This window comes from Phyllostomus hastatus, unplaced genomic scaffold (genome assembly GCF_019186645.2).
Source record: "Phyllostomus hastatus isolate PE091 unplaced genomic scaffold, TTU_PhHast_1.1 phas_contig_34, whole genome shotgun sequence".
NCBI classification, from domain to species: Eukaryota; Metazoa; Chordata; class Mammalia; order Chiroptera; family Phyllostomidae; genus Phyllostomus; species Phyllostomus hastatus.
In genome coordinates this window covers 23,893,811-23,913,467 of record NW_025333857.1, presented here as the reverse complement: position 1 = coordinate 23,913,467, position 19,657 = coordinate 23,893,811, and the positions used below count along the sequence as shown (strand labels likewise).

Genomic DNA, 19,657 nt, shown 5'->3' with positions numbered 1-19,657 from the left:
GTTAATTTCACAGGTTCTGGGGTTCATGTAACACTTAAATATCCATCCATATGCCCAATAAAGCTTTCCTTTTTGCTTATCCAAATAGTACCATTGTCCTTGGTGACTGAGGTTACAATCTTCTCTTTTTAAAACGTTCTGCAATTTCATACTTAATATATCAAGATGTGGATTTCTTTCTTTTTTTTTAAACCTGATTGAAATTTAGTGGGTTTCTTGGATCTGAGGATTGGGGTCTTCAGTAATTCGGGAAAGTTCTCAGCCTTTATATTTTCAAATATTGTTTCTTATTCTATCATGTCCTTCTAAAATTCTAAATAGATACATATTAGGCTGTCTTATTCTGTTCTCCATATCTCTTATTCTCTTTTATGTATTTACCATCTATATGCGTCTCTGGATTGTATTCCAAACAATACCTTCAGATATATTTTCTAGCTCACTGACTCTTCATCTATGTGTAATCAATCTGCTGTTTAGTCAATCCATGGAGCTTTAATTTTAATAATATATTTTTCATTTCCGGATAGTTTATTTGAATCTTTTTAAATCCACTTGTTCTTTGTTCACATTTTTAATCTTTTTAGAACTCTAACCAAATATATTAAAATCAGTTAATTTATATGTTATTTCTGATTGTTCTAACATATGAAGACTTTGCAGATTAGCTTTTACTGTCTGTTTCTTCTGTGGGCTCTCACCATGGTACTTAGTATTCTTGTTTGCTTCATAAATTGTGATTGAAAAGTAACTACTCACTTGGCCTGGAAATTTTATTGTGTAAATACTTTGTGACTTGGTCTGTACCTCAAGATAAGATTTGTGTTTGTCTTTCCCATTTGTCCTGGAACTCTACCAAACTATAATCACTTTATATTAAATTTTCTATTTCAGGCTTTTGAAAGTACACAGGTATTATGATTTCAGAGTGCAGCCCCACATGGGAGCTGACTTTTCAAGGGAATATCAATTCACAGGGGAATAGTCTTCTTTCCACCTAGTGCCACAGTTGAGACAAACAAGCTTCCTAGCGGTCCCCTTGTACAAGTGGGTTTATTTGTCTCAATCACTCTCACATTGTGAGTTTAGCCTTTTGGGCATCCAAGTTTATGCAGCAGTTTCCTATTAAAATCCCCATTTTAGCCATTTCCTGGGGTTTGCCTCCTGGCCCTTGCACTTCATGTGCTTGTCTGCCCTGTTTCTGGCACTTAGCAGACAACTTTAGGGAAAAGTCAAACCTGCTTGCCTCCCAGTGTTTTAGACACTGCATTCTTTACTTTCACGCCAGTTCAACAGTAAGTTTGGAAAGATGTTTTTAAAATATTTTTTTCAGCATTTCAGTTATTTTTTTCAGGAGGGTTGGTATTGTAACTAACCTACTATTATGCTTGAAACAGAATTTTTTGATTAATAAACTATAATGAATAAATTTTTAAAATGTAAATATTAAACCATACTATAAATTAATAATTTTTCTATCTCTTGGGGTTTTATGTAATATTTGTTTTTCAGAAAAGGATTCAACTTCTTTAAAAGTTTTAAAAATTTCCTCTACCAACAAGAAAGTATAATGATTTCTCCTTATAATGCTGCTAAATCTACTCAGTAGCTAGATGCCACCACTGATGGTATCTGAACTGGGCCTCTGTCTCATTCTCCCTAACAGCATCGTATAATCTGGGAGGCATAGGCTGATGACATGTTTTCAGATACTTAATTTTGTTTTCTTAGTAGCAAAATCTTTCTGTCCTCTAAAAGTTTAAGCAGAAGCCTGCTATGGATAAGGGATTACTTCTCTGGGTGTGGGTGTAGCATGGAAAGCCTGAAGCCCAGTAGGTTTGGATTCCTTCACCCCTTTCCAGGAGCACCTCATGAATTTTAGAAATGTTTGCTTGAGATTTTAGCTATGGGAACTTGGGCAAATTACTTGATTGCTCTGTGCCTCAGTTTCCTCATTTGTAAAACAAGGAACATAAGAGTGTCCCCTACAAAGTTGCTATGACAATTGAATAAGTTAAATACATATAGCACTTAGTACAGTACTTGGCACAGAGTCAATACTATATAATGGTTAATTTTTAAAAGCCACAGAACTTTTTACTCTGCACACTCCTATTGATTTTTTTCATACTCTTCTAATTTTTTTTTTGCAAAATTCATCATTTGTATAATGTACAGTCTTAATTTAAAAGAACTTTAAAAATTCATCCTGGCCAGTGTGGCTCACTGGGTTGGAGCATCATCCCATAAATCGCAAGGTCATAGGTTCAATTCCCAGTTAGGGCACATGCCTGGGTTGCCAGTTCAGTCCATGGTCAGGGCACATACCAGAGGCAACTGATTGATGTTTCCCTCCCCTTTCTTTCTCTTCCCTTCCCCCTCTTTAAAATCAATAAGTATGTCCTCAGGTAAGGATTTTTTTTTTTTTAAAAAAAGCACAACTAGCAACAACCGAATCTAAAAAAACAAACTAAGCAAACAAGCAGAGCAGGAATGGAACCATAGATATGAAGATCATTTGGAGGGTTATCAGCTAGGAAGGAGGAGAATGGGACAAAAGGTGCAGGAATGAAGAAACACAAACTAGTAGGTACAGAAATAGACAGGGGGGAGTTAAGAACAGTATAGGAAATGGAGAAGCCAAAGAATTTATATGCATGATCCATGGACATGAACTAAGAGAGGTATTTCTGGAGGGAATGGGGGAACCCAGTGGAGGGGGGGCAAAGGGAAAAAAATGAGACAACTATAATAGCAAAATCAATAAAATATATTTAAAAAATATATCTAAACTTTAAATTTTAGGGTTAAACTGAAGCCAAAGACCTATGTGTTCCATGTTGTTTCTTTCCCTCACAATGTTTTCATCTAGCACTTACAGCTTTCTGAACACACACACACACGCACACACACACACACAAACACGTATCTATAGACTTTCCTTGTCACCGTAGTTTTTCTTAAGGCAAAATGTAGCTAAGTCCTTGGTTTACCTAGATTTCAGATCCCCCTCCTAAAACATGACTACAGGTTATTCAATTCCACTTTTATTCACCTGCTGTAAGATTAGTGAAATGAGAGGAGGAGAACACAGGACTGAGGCAAAGCTTGTGCATTTCTCTAAGGGTGGTATCTTTGGGGTGGGCAAGCAGCTGGTACAGCTGCTTGTATTGAAGTGGGCTCAGGGAGAGGGATGGGATTAACTGGGAGCCCGTACAGAAGCACAAGGAAGAGAGTCAAGGGAATAGGAAGACTCTGGCTTTCATGCTTCCTCTTCGTTTTTGGGAAAAGGAGACTGAGACCTGCAGAGATCCTGGGTCCAAGCTTAGGAATGGAGGGTCGGTCACTGTACCTCTGCTTCTTTGAAATCACTAAAGACTTGGCCCAAAACATAGTTGAGTCTCCAAAGTATGTGAGGCATGAGGAGGGGCACTGGAGGGGAATAAAACAACACATTGAAATGAATAATTCAAAATGTTTAGTCACACTAAAACTACAGGTCCATAGGCCAAACAGAAAATCAGCTTCTTTAAATGTTTTAAAAAGAGCATTGACTCAAGAATGAGAAGACCTGGGTTCTACTAGGCTGATTTACATAAAATTGCCATTTTTGTAGGTTAAAATGAAGTAATGACAATTATACAGTCCAGCTCCATCACTCTGTACATCTTTGCAATTTGGACAGCATCTCCACATCTGTCCAGTGATACTAGCCTTACCTGGTTTGCAGGGCTTTGGAAAGAACTGATCTAAATCACACAACTTCTACCAAGTGCCTGCTATGAATAATTGCTTGGGAAACAAAGATGATGAAGGTACAACCCTTGGTCCCAAGTTACTAGCAGTCCAGCAGATGAGACAGAGAACCAAGCAGAGTTGGATATGATAAGCAACTATGACAGGAAGCAATAAATCCTGCTTGATTTTGGTCATTGAGGAGACAAAGGCATTTCAATTCCACTGTAAGTGTTGACTTGCAGCTTTTCAAGCGAAGGACAAGAGGCATCTATAGCAAGGGGAGCAGCCTGAACAAAGTTATGGAGATGTGAAAGTGTGTGATGAGGTGAGGAACAGTAAGCAGTCCAGTGGCTCTAAAATGTACAGAGTATGGAAGGAGTGGGTATGTGGAGCTAGAGAGGTTGAAGGGGCAGGTAGTACCACTGTATAAAAATGATTGGGTAAGACTGCTTCCAGGAAAATGGAAAAGCATAGGAGTGCTTTACAAATACTAAGTGTTTTTCACCTTGAAGATGTAAAAGGAATTTTCTCTAAAAATTCATACCCTCCTCTCACAAGGAGGGCTTGCATCATAGATTGATTTGCCAGATTTGTTTTTTCAGTGTTTCCCCTTCCTAGGAGAATGTTCTGTCCTGGGTCCAGGTTAGTGACACATAGGAACTTTCAGAGCATTGAAGAGTGGGGGCACAGGAAGTGATTCAGTTTGGGTAAGGAGAGTGGCATTTCATTGCTGCCCAAACTTCAACCTCCTCTTCATCCATATCACTTATTCTGATCTCCCCCAAGAAAGAAGTGAAACTACTATACCCAAGGAAGCAAAGGATCGGTGTGAGCACCCTCCCCTCTCACCCTCTTCTTTCTGTTCCCTGAAAAATCTCCCAGAATGAAGTCATATAGTATTGCCAAGCTTAGTCACATACCCCATTTCCTCTCCCTCCTACCAGCCAGGACCAGTTTGGAGGTACTGCCTTCTTCTAGTAAATTTTTAGTACCCACACAGTTCTTTATGATCCTACCATACCCTCATAGATCCTTTTCCCCTGCAAGAATACACAACCTCAACAAGGCAATGAATGAAATTTAAGGCCAAGGAATTCTATTCCATCTCATTCTTCCAATGGCTCCCATGAAGTAATTGAAAAAACCAGATATCTTGAGTTCAGATGGTAGCTTTGCTACTTATTAGCTATGTGGCCTTTTGCAAAACATTTAATTTTACCTAAAAAATAGAGACAATCATATTCAAATACCAAGGTCATGGTGACAATTAGAGATAATGTATATAAAGCAAATGACCTGCAGAAGAGGCCCAAAATGCTGTCATTGCTATCACCAACAACACCATTATTTAGAACTTGAATTAATGTAGACTCCTTGATGGTTTTATTTCTTCCCTCTTACCACCCTCCAAATATTCCTCACATGGCAGCCAGAGCACTCTTTTAAAAACCTCCCATATTACTTAAAACCCTTCTTCGAATTCCCATTGCACTTTCATTAAAATCCAAGCTTCTTCTCCTAGCCTCCAGGATGCAGCCTCCCCCACCTCCCCTTCATCTCCACCTTCATTACATTATACTCTCCTCATTGCCCACTCTGCTCCAGCTACACTGACCCTTTTAGTTCCCCTTCTAAACATTATAAGTTCTGTCAGGACCTTTTCCCTCGAGCTTTTCTCTGCCCAGAAGTCACTCTCTGCCCCTTCCCTTCCGTATGTTCTTTATACACCCTTTGATACAGCTTAAATGCCACCTTCTATGACCATGCTACCTTAGTACTGCTCTACTTTATCTTTTTTTACCAGCTTAATTCTTATTTATCACTGTTCATAAATGATTTATCTGTATGATTATTTGCTCAATATCTATATCTATCTCCCCCAAAGGGAATAAACTCTAGGAGGACAGGAAACAATTAGCTATGTATCTCCAGCCTCTAGCCCAGCATAAGACACGTGTTGGTTTCTTATTGTGGTTATTATAAGACAGCACTCTGTGCTGGGGTACAAGCAAGAACAAATCCAGCATCGTTTGTGACTGTAGGATCTCAGGGAGGTTAGGATTTCCTTACAATGTTATGAGTCATGTTTCTTTTCAAAGCACTAAACTACTTATTAGGGTGGCGATTTTCAACCTTTTTCACCTCATGACATGCATAAGATAATTACTACAATTCTGCGGCACACCAAAAAATTTTTTTTCCTGAGCTGACAAAAAACAGGTATGATTTTTATTGATTCACACTGGAAGGCTATTGCTGTGTTGGCTGTTATCATTTCTTTACCTCACAATCTAAGAGAAAAGAGGTCAGTGCCCCTGACTCAGTATTTAGGTAACGCATGTTTTTAAAGTCCTTGTGGCACACCGGGTAAAAATCTCTGTACGGGGGCTCTGTACGGGGGCTCCGTATAGGGGTTCCAATTTTCTATATTATCCAAATTGTCCATAAGAAGATGTATTTTTAATAAAAATATCTTTGAAAGTATGTATTAATAAGACTTCACAGGAAACCAGTCTGATTAATTAAATGAATTTGTTTTAAAATTCACTAAAATTCACAGTAAAGAAAGAAAGACCAACAACCAACTTAGCATTCTTATGGGTATCAGTATTTTAAAAGAAGCATTATCTGACATATAAGAGAAGGTTAGTGATTCAATAAATTATTTTCCAGTTGGTCAAAATTGTAGTAAAATAAAAATTAAAATTTATCATATTAACCATTTTTAAGTGTACAGTGCGGTGACATGAAGTACTTCATATTGTTGACCAACCACCTCTAAAACTTTTTTCATCAAACTAAACTGAAACTCAATGGAGTAGCTCTCCATTTCTTAATTTTTTTAATCCTCACCCAAAGATATATTTTTAAATTGGTTTTTAGAGAGAGAGGAAAGTGGAGGAGGGGAGAGAGAAAGAAAAACATTGACATGAGAGAGAAACATCAATAGGTTGCCTTCCACATGCTCCCTGATCAAGGATTGAACCTGCAACCTAAATATGTGTCCTGACCTGGAATCGAACTTTCAACCTTTTCGTGTACAGGATGATGCTCCAACCAACTGAGTCACCTAGCCAGGGCCCTTAGTTAATTTTTTATGCATTCTTCAAGAAGCTATTTCAGGCTTTCCCCACTTATTCTCAAAAAGTCAAACTCATGTGTATTTCTCTTAATCTCTATAAACTTTTCTCACAATCTATTTTATGAAGAAGATTCAGGCATCTTATAAGACCCTCAAGTTCATTTTTCTAGACCTTGAAATTTCACCTCTCTCTCATTCTTTCCCTTTTCTTCCTCTCCTACAAAAAGATGTATGCTTCTTACTTTTCTTTTTTAAAATTTTTTTAAACATTTTATTCATTTATTTTTAGAGAGAGGTGAAAAGAGGGAGAAAAACATCCAATGTGGGAAACATCATTCAGTTGCCTCTCCTGTGCATCCTGAATCCAAAACCCATGCACGTGCCCTGACTGGAAATCAAAACAGCGACCCTTTGTTTTCTGGGAACTGTCCCAGAAAATTGAGCCCAACCAATTGAGCCATGCTGGTCACGGTTGCTTCCTCCCTTTCAAAGCTGACTCTTTCACTAGAGTTATTTCCCCTCTTTCTTTATCTCCTGTACGACTTCATTATATCAGTTTTCTCCTTTTCATTGGTTCCTTTCTCTTTGCATTAAAACATTCACAACAGTCTCACATCACAATAAAAAAAAACCTTCAATATTAACAACAATAATAAAAACATGTATTAAGTTCCCACTCCATGCCAGCTACTGGGCTAAGTGCTTAAAATATACCTTATCATATAATTCTCACAAACCCAATGAGTTCAACCTCTGAGGAAAATCATCATTATGAAGAAACTGAGGCTTCAGAGACTAATTTGCACAAGATCACCTAGCTAGTAAGCAGCATCTTCTCTTCCACATATACTCTGTTGAGATACCACTTCACTACTATACTTCTTGAAAAGGTCTTTGTTTTCCTTTCACTATTATGCTTGTTTAAAAAGTCTTATTTCCTTTTTCTTCATACTATGCAGTCCACTGCAACTTCTTGGAGAGTCCACTATGCTTAAAGGGCTCTCTCCAAGGTCTCTAGTCTCCAGCTGGGTCTCTGTCATGCTCATCACCAAATGTTCCATTTTGAGATCTCCCTTAGCCTTCATAATATGAGATATTTTTCCCTGGTCTTCTTTACTAACTCGTTTCTTGCTCCTTAAATGTAAGATTCCTCATAGTTCTATGTTGACAAAACTTCCTCTTCCTGCCCCACTTCCAGTCGAGACAATCTTATTTATTCCCACATCAACTCCTATGCTTTCAGAACTGAAGACCAAATCCTCATGGCTAATTTTGGCCTCCCCCAACCATAGCTCAGTTCCAGCTCTCTGCTGAAATTTCCATATAATTGTGCTGTAAGAACTTCAAACACCACCTGCCCCACATCACACTCATTAACTATCCCTGCCAATGAACCCCACACTGGAGTTTCCTACCCTGAACCACTGTCACCACTTTCACTTCCCTTCATCTCTCATCTTCCCCAGTCCAGAGCTGATTCACCCATATCCAAAAAGAGCTGTGGAGGCTCTCTGGAAGACACAACCCTGAACTGGTAGTGAAAGTTGGATTCTAATCTTACCTAGCCACTAGGAACTGTGTAACTTAGTGGAGCTGCAACAGATATCTTTGGGACCCTTTCTCATGCTAATTTCTAGTGAGGCAGGCTAATAAGCCAAAACAAGTGGAATTGGCAAACTGAGACAGATAGTTAAATGGCTAAGCCATTTAGAGACATCTAGTAAATCCCAAAATTCTGTCTTCTCTTACCAAGGACACCAGAGTAAAAGATCTATGCTTCTCAACCAGAGGATAAATAATTTAAGTCACCTTATTCAGAAAGATAGATAACAAAAATCCATTTAGTGCCATTGGTGTCAACTATACCCAAGGATGGATGAAATTAAGGGAGTAAATCTCATTTTAGTTTATTAGCATAAAGCTGATGAATGTTGTATTGAGAGCCTCCCTTAAGGTCTCCCCTAAACTCCCAGGCTTTAAAACCATCAAGATGAAAGGCACTGTGCCCCTCAGGAGGATAACTGTACCTTTCCATTTCCCATTTTCTTCCCTCACAGGCTTGTATCTCCTAAACTCTAACAGACCCCATGAGACTTGAAACCAGGGGAGCAATGGGCAGTGACAGCTTGTCCTGGACTAACCTCCTGAACCTGTTTCCAAGGCCCCTTTTCTCTGACTTTCCTTTGAGCTGACAGCAGCCCCACCTTGGCTTACTTCTTTCACTGTGACTTTTATTTCTCAGTGAACCAAAATAGCCCTGCCTAGGTTCTCTCCTGTTTCTTCTTCTGTCTTAAGCCCTTTCTTGTTTCACTGTCCTTGGCTTTAGGAAACACACTCTCAAAATCACTTGGACTCATGTTGTGAATCTTTTCTGCAGAAAGTCAAGAACCTACATACTACCAGCCGGCCGGAGGCAGACCTGCTTCGGCCCAATCCTTTTCGGGTAAGACGAGGGCTGTATGAAATGCCTGCAGCACTCATTACCTTCAATACCTCCTTACTAGTCTCACTAACTTACTTTAGATCTGTCCTCTCTGATTTTGGCCAGGCTATTTTAATTGACCTCCTAACTAGCCTTCTTTCCTCTTTCCTTTCTTTTCTTCCTTCACATGGTCCTTCACACAGCCATAAAATTACATTCACAATACACATTTTTATGATATTTCACTTGCTTTACAAACTTTCAAAAGGTTCCTGCTAGCTATTGGATAAAATTCAAACTTCTTACTTTTGCACTGACAACCCTCTGCGTGGTGTTCCCTATATAAATTTGGTTACATATGTGGTTGGCATAGCACTTGGGGGAAAAAAAATCTCTTACTTATTCTTTATACTAAAGGTAATTGTGAATCAAACATTTAGGTATTAATAACTATAAAAGTCTTAGAAAATGCATAATAAAGTTTTTTGTAATCTTGGAGGAAGGGAGTTCTTTTGAAGCAGGACACAAAACCCAGAAGTTCTACAAGAAAATATTGATTAAATTTAAGCACATAATATTTGAAAATGTATGTATGAGAAAGAAATGCCATTAACAGATTCCAAAGATAATAGGTAGTGGGGAAAATTTTTCAACACACAACACAACTGGGGTTTTATTTTTTAATTTACAAAGAGTTCACATACATCAATAATTTATGGAAATTGACAACAAACATGGTTTAAAAAAGATGCTCAACTCACTAAGTAATAAGAAGAATAAAATTTGAAGCTATGAGACATTTCTGCTAAGGCAATAGAGAAAAAGGCATGAACCTTGATTGTTGAAAAAGTTATAAATTCATACAAATTACCAGAAGTCAATTGGGTAATATCTATTAAAATAGAAGACACACATACTGTTTGATCCAGTGATTCCACAGCTAGGAATTTATACTACCAACAAATTTTAAAGATTTACCAAGAATCACAATGCATACACACACAGCTGTCAGTTGCAACATTGGTGATACTAGAAAAAGAAAAGAAAGGAAAAACTGGAAATGGCTAAAGTGTTAATCAATAAAAGATTAGTTATGTATATTTATATGATTGAATACTATTAATAGAATAATGCTTCCTATAAAAGAATATTTCTGACATGTTAAGTGTTTATGATGTAATGTTAATTAAAAAATTAGAGAAGGCAGCTTACAAAATATTGCAGTGTGATTCCACTTTTTCATAAAAAGTCGATATGCATAGTACTTCTACGCTAAAAAAATGTCAGGATCTATAACATATATGCTTCCCTGTCATTTACACATTTTATAAGTACATGTACATCATTTTTACAAATAGAAAAAATACTTTAAAAGTTATCAACTTTGTAGAAAAGAGAAAGGCAATTAAACAATCTGTGCCTTTATATGCTCTATATTAAGCTAAAATACTAACTAGAGTCCATGTCATAGAGGTTTAATAAAAATTAATAATTAACTAAGAACTCGTTGAAAGTACTCCAGCTAAAATAATGTAAAAGCTCTGTTTAGAATTTGCCTGTAGGAACAAGATATGCTCCCACTCTTCTAACCTACTCAACTGGCTCAATTGGCCAGTTCATCAAATGCTGTCATTCAGTGTTGCTTAATCCAAGTGTGTGTGTATAAATAGAGTTGGAATATAACTGCATCAACTACTACCAAGTGTTAACAGCAGGAAACCTCATCACTTGAAACCAGTCCTTGATGTTTATAACTTAGGTGAGTACCATAACCAGTGTGCAAGAATATTTGCCATATGGTATGGGAAAAGCAGTGCAAAAGAAACAATGATGTTTATATTGCTATATAGTCTGAAATATTTTGATTTTAAAGTAGGAGATTAAAGAGTAAACTTTTAATTCTGAAAAAATATTGAAAGGAGTGATCATATTTTTAAGGTAAACGATTTGTAGATTGTTTACAGAAAATCCTTTGTTTTTTACAATAGGATTTGGAAATATTTCCTGACTATGCTTTTGAATTATCATGTGATTCTTAAAAAACAGCCAACTTTCTCTGTGTCAATGACTATTGTAAATGTGGTACTTCGGTTTCTTATCTACCTTGTTTAACTCTGCAAGCTAATGGTTGAGAGCAGAATTCCTCCAAGTGTGTTCTCTTAAACTAGTCCTTGAGGGTTTTAATAGAAGGGGTGGGGGAGTTTACAAGATCAGATAATTACTGGAAATAATTAATTCAGCAAAGGTACCCATGACTCTCGAGTGAAGGACTGTCAACATCTTTACTATGCAAATGTAAGTACTGACTTCCTGAGAGATGGAATATAGATTGGAACATTTCCCACATTTATTTGAAAATGCAACTTTTTTTTCCTTAACTCCTCACCTGAGAACATGTTATTTTTAGAGAGAGAAGAAAGGAGAGAGAAAGAAATACCCACCACCTAGTATGTGTCCTGACAGGGAACCAAACTCTCAACATTTTGGTGTATGGGACAATGTTCCAACCAAGCAACTGAGCCACCCAGCCAGGGCTTTTTTTTCCTTTAATGTCTATCCAGGAAAAAAATTTTTCTAGGGCATAAGGAGCCTTGGATAAAAGACAAAACAAAAAATCTAGCAATGCAATTTTCATGTTATGAAGTGTAACCTAAATACCTACTATGTGCAGGGTAGTAGGTACCTTCTTTGACTTATTTTCTATACAATTTAAAATTCAACTACAATAATGTACAACCCATGGACACGAACTAAGGAGAACTAAGGAGGGGAGAATGCTGGAGTGTTGGGGGGTACAGGGCAGAAGGGGGATAAAGGGGGAAAAATTGGGAAAACTGTAATAGCATAATCAAAAAAGTATACTTAAAAAAAAAGAACCAGATCTTCTAATTCACATATCGCAAATAATTAAATCTAGATTTTCAAACATGAGACATATTCAATCATATTGCTCTTAATAAAAATAATGAATATTAGTAAAAAAATTGAACTACAATAAGTTTACCAACCTGCACTATTACACATTAGGCTTAAAAAGTATCTACCATATTCAGGAACTTATTATTTCAAAGAAGTTGAACAACCAGCTAAGCATTTCCAGTTAAATTCCTAGTTCTGATTACTTTTCTTCCTACATTTGGGTGGGGAGAAGAGGAGACAGGGTGGGGATGCTCTGGCAAAACAAATAGAACTCAGGAGACTAGATTCTGGTTCCAGTTCTGCTTTTGAAGACTGAGCAAGGCACTTACGCTTTTAGTCTTACTTAGCCCATTCATCTATAAAGTTAGGAGTTCAGTAAAATGATGTCTAAGTTTCTCTACTAAATGTTCTTGATCAACTGTAAAGGTGAGAGAGTCAGAGGAAGAAGATAAGGATTTATGTGAAGCCCCCAAGCTTTGTGAGGATAACATTCACTCCTATGGGCAGAAGAGGGAGTCCTCAACTGCCCTACTATTGAAGGGTTTTGCTCATGAGACTCGCTATACATAGGATGGCTGTATGGAAGATTCTAGTTCCATCTAGACAAGAAAATTTCAGCCTACTTGGGGTTGTCCAGGGACAAACACAAAGATGCATGAAGTTTATCTTCCAGTGAGTCTTTTGACCCAGGAACTAAATGTTGCTTCTTTACTCTGCTAGAAGAGCTGAGTAATATGAACTTTATAAGAGATTTAAATAGTAACCACTCCTGGGATAATTTGATTCTGTTTTATAGAAAAAAGGAGGATAGGATGTCGGCTCTACTCTAGGCAGCGTGTTTCTCGGCTTCAGTGAAGAGGAGGGAAACTCACGGATTGGTGGAGAAACAGAGCAAGTGGTCTAGGTTACCGAATCATTTTTGAAAGCAGGACATCAGAAATTATTGCGATCATTGAAAAACCAGATGGTAAGGAAACTGCTTCAGGACAAAAGGGACCCAGGGATCAGCTCTGGGACCAGGGGTTTGCAGTCCCCAGGCCCAGTGCTCCCGGGTCTGCCTCAGGGCTCCTGGGAGAGGGGAGTCGCTGCTCCCTCCCCCAAATACGGGGGTTGAGCAACACCAGGGGAGACCTTGTTGCTTGAAGGCACAGAGAGGCCAGTTGGACTGGGGGGAAAAAATCACCCAGGGTCTGTGAACACCCACCCAGAGCCGGGGGAGAAGTGAGTGCCTCCAGCCGGCACGACCAGGGGCGGCCTGGAAGAGTGCCCGCACCCCTAGCCCGATGGGAGTGTGGATTGGTGAAAAACCTAGAGATCACAGCCCTGATCCAGGAAAGGGCACAGGTGTTCTCAGGTTTCTGGAGCCTGCAGTGCGGAACTGTGGAAGTGCGCGCTCCAACGGGAATCCTGACTCGTGCGGTGAACCTGGAAGGGACGTGGCGCTTAGGGCATTCCTCAAGCCCAAAACTCAAAAATTTGGTGGATGGGCATGCCCTTTTACGATTCCCAGAGAGGGCATAGTGAATCCCAAAATGTCGCGGGTGCTTCCTGAGACCATAGAGCTGGAACCCTGCAGGGACCCCAGAGTCCGAAAGAATGCAGCAGTGAGCTCCAGAGAGCGAGTGTGCTCAGGAGTGCCCAGGGTACCTGAGAGACTTGCTGAGATTTGGCTGGGAAGAGTGATAAGCATTTCAAAGGTCCTGCAGCCAGCTGAAGCCAGCAAGATCAGAAAAACTGGTCTGGACAGTTAGAAACCAACAAGAGGTTTTTTTTTGCTTAGTTTGGTTTGGTTTGGTTTTTGTGGCTGTTGTTGGTTGATTGATTTTATCTTGTGTTTTAAGTGACATTTTATTTTTCAATTCTTATTATTTTTATATCTCTCAATCCCTTATGTTTCTCTTCCATTCATCCTAGTATTATTCTTTCCACTCCAAATTTATCTCTCCTGCACTCCATCTTCTGCTTATTTTCCCTTTTTTTTTGATCTTGCAAGTTACTGTAAATTCGTATTATCTTTTTCTCACTTTTCCAACATTTTTTATTTTAATAGTATTTTGGTTTTATTTTTCTTTCTGTATAATCTTCTTTGCTCGGCTGGTTATACTGTCATTTGATAGGTTCCCCCTGGTATCTCAGTCACAGTGTGTTGATAATTTGCTATCCTTCATCTGTGTTCCATTAATACACCTCTCAAGGTTCTATACTCTTTATTCTTGTTATCTAGATCTCATTGATTCTGCCACAAGACTGTTGCTTTACTATTACTGTTAATAAGACCTAGTTCATACAATTGTAAATACTACTCAATACCCCTACCTGATCTCAGCCCACTTTGCAATTTCCTGAACTATACTATTGTGGGAATTGTCTCTATTGTTTTACACACTACTCCTATTTACTAATCTTTATTTCAACCCTACCTTAGAATCTGACCTCCCACAGCCTCACAACTTTCTAGATCCAACTAACAATCTTCTCGTCCCCAATAAGAGTCTTACCTTCTTTCCATCCTTTCTAAAACGTGGATAGTGGGGTGGAGGATCACGGTTAACAATATAAGGAGCCAAAGGATAACCCATCTCTTCTCTACTGGCTGCTAATGTAAATATCATAGTATACTGTCTTGCTGTCTTAAACAATTTTGCCTTACTCCTCCAACTGATCCCAAAAAAGAGTAGGGGGAAGCTGTGAACACCAGGATACATGAAGGAGATGGCACCACTGAATCTCACAGGTATTCTACCACAGAAGTTCACACCATAATTACAGGGAACCAGAACAGATCAATTTAAAAAACAGAGGCTAACAAGAAGAAACCCATGGACAATGAGAAAACAAAGAAACAATCCCCAATTGAAGGGAAAGGAGGAAGCCTCAGGAAAAATGCGAAATGAAATAGAGGCAACTCAACCATCAGATAGTGAGTTCAAAACAATGATTACCAGGAAGTTCAATGAACTCACAATCAGCTATCAGAAACTAGAGGGAAACTACAACAATCTCACTGCAAACTATATAAACATGAAAAAGAAAATAGAAACTCTCAACAAGGGCCAAGAGGAAATAAAGAATACAATTTCTGAACTGAAGAACACAGTAGAAGGAATGAAAAGCAGGATTGATGAAGCAGAAGATTGGATTAGCGAGCTAGAGGACAAAGTAGAAAAGAACACCAAGATAGAGCAAGAAAAGGAAAAGAGGCTCAGAAAGAATGAAGAGGGATTAAGAGAAATGCAAGACAATATGAAATGTAACAATATCCGTATAATAGGGATACCAGAAGGAGAAGAAGAAGAACAAGGGATAGAAAACCTATTTGAAAAAGTAATGAAGGAAAACTTCCCTAATTTGATGAGAGAAAAAGTCACACAAATCCAGGAAACATAGAGTGTCCCAATCAAGAGGAACCCAAAGAGGCCCACCTGAAGACACATCGTAATTAAAATGGCAAAATTTCAAGACAAAGAGAGAATATTAAAGGCAGCAAGGGAGAAACAGGAAGTAACATACAAGGGAGCCTCAATAAGGTTAGTAGCTGACTTCTCAATGGAAACACTTCAAGCCAGAAGAGAATAGCAAGAAATACTCCAAGTAATGAGAACCAGAGAGCTGCAACCAGGGCTACTTTATCCAGCAAGGCTCTCAATCAAGATAGAAGGCCAAATAAGAAGCTTCCCAGACAAAAGAAGTCTAAAAAAATATACCTCAACCAAACCAGCTCTGCAAGAGATTCTAAAGGGACTGTTTTAAGGAAGGGAATGAAAAGAGAGAGAGAGAGAGAGGAACACACATACATAAAAGACAATGAATAAGTACCTATCAATAATAACCTTAAATGTAAATGGATTAAATGCTCCAATCAAAAGACATAGAATAGCTGAATGGATAAGAAAAAATGACCCACATATATGCTGCCTGCAAGAGACCCACCTCAGAATAAAAGACCTGCACAGCCTGAAAGTGAAGGGCTGGAAACAAATTTTCCAAGCAAATGGACAGGAAAAAAAAAGCCAGGGTAGCAATACTCATATCAGACAAAATAGACTTCCAAAAAAGGGCCATAAAGAGAGACCCAGAAGGTCACTTCATAATACTCAAGGGAAGAATCCATCAAGAAGACATAAATATTGTAAATATATATGCACCCAACATAGCAGCACCCAAATACATAAAAAAAAAAATCTTAGAGGATTTCAAGAAAGATATGGACAGCAACACAATTATAGTGGGGGATTTTAACACCCCACTATCAAAAATGGACAGATCTTCCAAACAAAATATCAACAAAGATATTGTGGCATTGAACAATACCCTAGATGAAATGAACTTTGCTGATATATACAGGGCGCTCCATCCCAAAGAAGCTAAATATACATTCTTTTCAAACACACATGGAACATTTTCAAAGACTGACCACATGATAGGACACAAAACAAGCCTCAAGAATTTCAAGAAAATTGAAATGATACCAAGCATTTTCTCAGACCACAAGGGACTGAAGCTAGAAACCAACCCCAAGGAAAAAACCCCAAAACACTCAAAATCATGGAGATTAAATAGCATGCTATTAAACAAGGAATGGGTCAAGAATGATATTAGGGAAGAAATCAAAAGGTTTCTGGAAACAAATGAAAACGAACTCACAACCACCCAAAACTTATGGGACACAGCCAAGGCAGTCCTGAGAGGGAAGTTCATAGCAATACAGGCCCACCTAAAAAAGTTAGGAATATTCCAAACAAACAACCCAACCCTACGTCTACAAGAACTCGAGGAACAACAACAAAGACAGCCTAGAGCAAGCAGAAGGAAGGAAATAACCAAGATCAGAGCACAATTAAATGACATAGAGACTAAAAGCACAATTCTAAGGATCAATGAATCCAAGAGCTGGTTCTTTGAAAAGATAAACAAAATCGACAAGCCTTTAAGCAGACTCATCAAGAAAAAAGGAGAGAAGACCCAAATAAACACAATCAGAAATGAAAGAGGAGAGATTACAACAGATACCACAGAAATACAAAGGATTGTAAGAAATTACTACGAAGAACTGTATGCCAAGAAATTTGAAAACCTGTGTGAAATGGACAAGTTTCTAGAAAAATATAATCTTTCAAAACTCAATGAAAAAAAGCAGAAAGTCTGAACAGACCAATAACAACAAAAGAAATTGAAGCAGTAATCAAAAAACTCCCAACACACAAAAGCCCTGGGCCAGATGATTTCACAGGAGAATTCTGCAAAGCATTTAAGGAAGAGCTAACCCCTATCCTTCACAGACTATTCCAAAAAATCCAGAATGATGGAAGACTCCCAAACTCTTTTTATGAGGCCAACATCATCCTAATTCAAAAACCAGATAAAGACACAACAAAGAAAGAAAACTTCAGGCTAATATCACTGATGAACATTGACGCTAAAATCTTCAACAAAATATTGGCAAACCACATCCAACAATACATTAAAAAGATCATACACCATGACCAAGTGGGATTCATTCCAGGGATGCAAGGATGGTTCAATATTCACAAGTCAGTAAATGTAATACATCACATAAACAAAAGCAAACACAAAAACCACATGATCATATCAATAGATGCAGAAAAAGCATTTGATAAGGTACAGCACCCATTTATGATAAAAACACTTGGCAAAGAGGGAATAGAGGGGGCATTCCTCAACATAATAACGGCCATATATGAGAGACCTACAGCCAACATCATACTCAGTGGGCAAAAATTAAAATCTTTTCCACTAAGATGAGGAACAAGACAAGGCTGTCCACTTTCACCACTTCTATTGAATATAGTACTGGAAGTTTTAGCCACAGCAATCAGACAAGAAAAAGAAATAAAAGGCATCCAAATCGGAAAGGAGGTAACAAAACTGTCACTGTTTGCCGATGACATGATAGTGTACATAGAAAATCCTATAGACTCCACCAACAAACTGCTTGACCTAATAAATGAATTTGGCAAAACAGCGGGATATAAAGTCAATATCCAGAAATCAAAGACATTTCTGTACACCAACAATGAAACAGCAGAAGCAGAGATCAAAGAAAAAATCCCATTTGAAATAGCAAAAAGAAAAATAAAATCTGGGAATAAACCTAACCAAAGAGGTAAAAGACCTGTATTCAGAAAACTACATAACACTGAGGAAAGAAATCAAGGAAGACACAAATAAATGGAAACATATACCGTGTTCATGGATTGAAAGAATTAATATCATCAAAATGTCCATACTACCCAAAGCAATTTACACATTCAATGCAATTCCTATTAAAGTACCAATGGCATATTTCACAGACATAGAACAAACACTTCAAAAATTTATATGGAATCATAAACAACCCTGAATAGCTGCTGCAATTTTGAGAAAGAAGAGTAAAGTAGGAGGGATCACAATACCTGACACTAAACTATACTACAAGTCTACTGTAATCAAAACAGCCTAGTTCTGGCATAAAAACAGGCACACAGAGCAATGGAACAGAACAGAGAGCCCAGAAATAAACCCAAGTCTCTATGGTCAATTAATATTTGACAAAGGAGGCAGCAACATAAAATGGAGTAAAAATAGCCTCTTCAACAAATGGTGTTGGGAGAACTGGACAGCCACGTGCAAAAAAATGAAACTTGAGCACCAACTTACGCCATATACAAAAATAAATTCAAGGTGGATAAAAGACTTAAATATAAAATGTGACACCATTAAAGTCCTAGAAGAGAACGTAGGTAGGAAAATCTCAGATATTTCACGAAGAGACTTTTTTACTGACGTGTCCCCTAGAGCAAGGGACATAAAGGAAAGAATAAACAATGGGACCTCATCAAAATTAAAAGCTTCTGCACAGCTAAAGAAAACAGTATCAAAATTAAAAGAGAACCAACTGTATGGGAAAACATATTTGCCAATGATACCTCAGACAAAATATATAATATTTAATATATATTATTAAATATATAATAATATATTTAAATAATATATTTAAAAGATCTTATATATAAAGTATATAAATATATACTTTATAATTTTATAAAGTATAAATATATAAAGAATATATATATATATTATATATATATATATATATAAAATATATAAAGAACTTACACGACTGCACTCTAAGAAGACAAGGAATCCAATTAAAAAGTGGGCAAAGGACTTGAATAGACACTTCTCCAAGGAGGACATACAAAAAAATCCAAAGACACATGAAACAATGTTCAATATCGCTAGCTATCAGAGAGATGCAAATTAAAACCACAATGAGATACCACTTCACACCAGACAAAATGGGCATCATAAACAAAGCAACAAACAACAAGTGTTGGAGAGGTTGTGGAGAAAAGGGGTCCCTAGTGCACTGCTGGTGGGACTGCAGACTGGTACAACCACTATGGAAAGCAGTATGGAACTTCCTCAGAAAACTAAAAATGGATCTGCCTTTTGACCCTTCCACTGCTGGGACTCTATCCTAAGAATACTAAAAC

At 37.8% G+C, this 19,657-nt stretch overlaps 1 protein-coding gene across 4 annotated transcripts in view; it reads left to right on the top strand.

Moving 5' to 3' along the window:
- Positions 1-19,657, top strand: part of IL33 (interleukin 33) — a 51,814-nt gene that overhangs the window by 16,998 nt on the left and 15,159 nt on the right. For 2 of the 4 annotated variants that reach the window (XM_045840393.1, XM_045840389.1), the window contains exon 2: positions 9,198-9,263. The exons of 1 other annotated variant lie outside the window; for it this stretch is intronic. The gene's annotated coding sequence lies outside the window, so the exon portion shown is untranslated. Of the gene's footprint in view, positions 1-9,197; positions 9,264-10,912; positions 11,002-19,657 lie in introns of those variants that run through there. One more of the 4 variants, XM_045840390.1, reaches the window with a different exon arrangement.